The following is a 3456-nucleotide window of genomic DNA, read 5'->3' as shown; positions in this document are numbered from 1 at the left end:
TTGTGGCAGGCACCTGTAGTCCCAGCTACTTGGGAGGCGGAGGCAGGAGAATCACTTGAGTCCAGGAGTTGGAGGTTGCTGTGAGCTGTGATTCCAGCTTGGGTGGACCCAGGGCCACAGCTTGAGGCTCTGTCTCAAAAGAATAAAAAAAAAAAAAAGAATTTGGGGCTTGGCTTAGGAAAGTAGTAAGTGGTAGAGCCACGCCGAAACCTAGACCTTGCTCACTCAAAATCTCAGGCCTTAACACAACAGCTTAACAAATCCATTCAAGACATACAGGGTACATAGGAATAGAGTATGATCTCTGGGGAGATTTATCAAAGTCGACTCTTAAATTTATCAAAATTTCAGGCTTAAGTCCCATTTTCTAACAGTTAACTACTTGAAAGTGAAATATATTTCTACAAAATTTGGGGGATGAGAGAGCAAATTTTTAAAAACACAACCAGCAGGCCAAGTCCAGTGGCTCACGCCTGTAATCCTAGCATTTTAGGAGGCTGAGGCAGGAGGATCACTGGAGCTCAGGAGTTCTAGACAAGCCTGAGCAAGGACAAGACCTTACGGCTACAAAAAATAGAAAACTCGGGGCTGAGCCTGTGGCTCAAAGGAATAAGGCGCTGGCCCCATATGCCGGAGATGGTGGGCTCAAACTCAGCCCCCGGCCAAAAACTGCAAAAGAAATAGAAAACTTACCTGGGTCTGGTGGTGCATGTTATAGTCCCACGTACTCAAGAGGCAGGAAGATCATTTGAGCTTGCAGTGATCTACAATGATGCCACTGCATTCTAGTCTGGGTAACAGAGCAAGACTCTGCCTTAAAAATAAATAAATAAATAGACAAATAAAAAGCATAACCCGTAGATTACCAATTCTTTTTTTTTTTGAGACAAAGTCCCATTTTGTTGCCCTCACTAGAGTGCTGTGAAGTCACAGCTCACAGCAACCTCAAATTCTTGGACTCAAGTGCTTCTCTTGCCTCAGCCTCCCAAGTGGCCGGGAATACAGGTGTTGGCCACAACACTTGGGTGTTTTTTAAGAGACGGTGTCTCGCACTTGTTCAGGCTGGTCTTGAACCTGTGAGCTCAAGCAATCCACTGGCCTTGGCCTCCTAGAGTGCTAGGATTACAGGCATAAGCTATCACACTCAGGCAGATTAGCCAATTCTTACTGAGTAGATTTTTAAATTCCTAAATTATAAAGTCAGGAAGTAATTATCCTTTCTTTTGCCATTAACTATCCGATTTGAAGATATTTGTTAGGTAGTACTTTACCCAAAAGAATTCCCTCCGAGGATTACTTCAGATGTCAACTGGAGAACCTAGTTAATTAAGCTCCATCTCCCAGTTCTTTTTTTTTTTTGAGACAGAGCCTCAAGCTGTCCCCCTGGGTAGAGTGCCGTGGCATTACAGCTCACAGCAACCTCCAACTCCTGGGCTCAAGCGAGTCTCCTGCCTCCGCCTCCCAAGTAGCTGGGACCACAGGCGCCCGCCACAACGCCCAGCTATTTTTTTGGTTGCAGCCATCATTGTTGTTTGGCAGGTCCGGGCTGGGGATTCGAACCTGCCACCTTAGGTGTACGTGGCTGGCGCCTTAGCCGGTTGAGCTATAGGCGCCAAGCCATCTCCCAGTTCTTGAGATCTGTAAAATCCAATGTTCTAATCAAGATTTCTGCCAATTCCCAGTAACTTATAAAGTTACACTTATGCTCATAATTTGGGGCTTGCTGTTTTTGTTTCACTTTCTTTTTTTTTTAAGGTTAACAATTGTTTTATTTATTAAATCATAAACACAGATTATGTATACATTAACGCATTTATGGGGTACATTGTGCTGATTTCATATAGAATTAGGAACGCTTAATCTGGTTAATCTATACCTCATCTCGTTTACTTAGTTATTGTGCTAAGACATTTATACTCTATACTAATAGATCCGACATGTACCCTTGCATTATGCACCATAGGTGTGATCCCACCATTCACCCTCCCTCGATCTGACCTCCCCCCTCCCTTTGCAGCCCCTCTCCTCCCTCCTTCATCTTGGGCCATAGTTGTGATCTATTCTTCACATGAAAGTGTGAGTGATTGTAAATTGGTTTCATAATAGTACTGAGTACAATGGATATTTTTTCTTCCATTCTTGAGATACTTTACTAAGTAGGATATGTTCCAGCTCCATCCATGTAAACGTAAAAGAGATGAAGTCTCCATCCAGCATCCTTTCCCACTCAGAACACTTGTTTCACTTTCATTAAAGTCAGCCCAGAAGTCAGCTCTTCATGAGTCTTCACAAGAAATTCACTTCCACCACCATGTGGTGGATTTTAGTAGACATCACTAAAGATATGTTGGATCACAAGGAAGGATGGACTCGTGGAAGTCCTCTTTGGTGGCTTCCCTCTCCTCTCTCCTTTCCTTTCTTTCTCATTCTCTACCCCTTTTCAGAAGCATAGCAGTTTATCAAGTCAGTCTCATTCTCCACAGCAGCGCCTTATTCAAGTATTTCCTCCAGCAAAACACACGCTGTCCCTGAGAAGATTCTGGTAAGAAAGAAAACGTATCTATCGTCTTGTAGAGAAAAAACTTACTTTGTCTAGGAAAGAGGACTTGTTTTATAATTCTCTTTTAAACTCTTATTTTAATTAATGAATTTTTTATCTCATATTAATATGAGGATACAAACAATTATATTACAATGTTTGCATTTGTTAGGTAGAGTCCCTGTTATGGTTGTGTCCCCCACCCAGGAGGCGTGCCATATACCCTTACATTGTATCCAGTCCCCCTCCCTCCTCTCCTTTCCCCGCTACCCACTACCCCCAACTTGAATTGAATTGAGTTTTTCTCCTATGTGGGCTTCTACTGGCTTCATGTTAGCGCTGAGTATATTACATACTTGTTTTGTTTTTCCATTCTTTTTTTTTCTTTGAGACAGAGTCTCACTTTGTTGCCCAGGCTAGAGTATGGTGGTGTCAGAGCTCACAGCAACCTCAAACTCTTGGGCTTAAGCTATCCTCTTGCCTCAGTGGAGACTATAGGCTCCTGCCACTACACCTGGCTATTTTTAGAGATGGGAGAGGTCTTACTTTTGCTCAGGCTGGTCTCAAACTCGTGAGCTCAGGTGATCCACCCACCTCAGCCTCCCAGAGTGCTAGGATTATAGGCGTGATCCACTGTGCACTGCCTGTTTTTCCATTTTTATGACACTTTACTAAGAAGAATGTGTTTCAATTCCATCCACTGTTTTATAATTCTTTAACAAATGTATAAGTAATGGTGACAGAAAAATTTAGGAAGTGTCATCTAGGAAGTCATATTAATTTTATAATTTCAGTGGGTAAAAAATTATTCTAAATTGGGTAGATTTATTTATTTATTTTATTATTATTATTATTATTTATGAGACAGAGCCTCAAGCTGTCCCCCTGGGTAGAGTGCTGTGGCATCTGGGCTCAAG

This window comes from Otolemur garnettii, unplaced genomic scaffold (assembly GCF_000181295.1).
Source record: "Otolemur garnettii isolate 467f Iridium unplaced genomic scaffold, OtoGar3 scaffold00010, whole genome shotgun sequence".
Lineage (NCBI taxonomy): Eukaryota > Metazoa > Chordata > Mammalia > Primates > Galagidae > Otolemur > Otolemur garnettii.
This window is presented reverse-complemented; position numbering follows the sequence as displayed.